Source organism: Theobroma umbraticum, unplaced genomic scaffold, assembly GCF_002168275.2.
Source record: "Theobroma umbraticum cultivar Fairchild unplaced genomic scaffold, ASM216827v3 scaffold_12.1, whole genome shotgun sequence".
Lineage (NCBI taxonomy): Eukaryota > Viridiplantae > Streptophyta > Magnoliopsida > Malvales > Malvaceae > Theobroma > Theobroma umbraticum.
This window is the reverse complement of record NW_018397269.1, coordinates 2374561-2374896: the sequence shown is the minus strand read 5'-3', so window position 1 is coordinate 2374896 and position 336 is coordinate 2374561. Positions and strand designations below refer to the sequence as shown.

General features: G+C 42.0%; 1 protein-coding gene across 1 annotated transcript in view; it reads right to left on the bottom strand.

Annotated features, from left to right (window-relative positions):
• Positions 1–336, bottom strand: part of LOC110426037 (receptor-like protein 7) — a 5773-nt gene that overhangs the window by 261 nt on the left and 5176 nt on the right. The window lies entirely within an intron of this gene.

Genomic DNA, 336 nt, shown 5'->3' with positions numbered 1-336 from the left:
TCACCATATAAAAACATAACACCTCAAACAAATATACTTGGGACGAACACATAATTTAGACGTAGAAACTGTCAAAGGAGCGCATAGGCAGTAGCAGACACAAATAGAACATAGATGTGGGATTGCTTAGATTCTGCGATGGAAGGGGAATTGAATTTCACTGTTGATGGATCGGTGCGTGGTAAACTCAGGCCTTATATATAATTATAAAAGAAGTCATCATATTTCATTCCTTTTCGTCAAACTAATTGGTGAACCAAAGCCAATTGAAAAGCATTTCAGTTCGTGGGAGTCTCATCTCGGCCAGGAGGACCACCTTTGCCGCGGCCGGGGGTG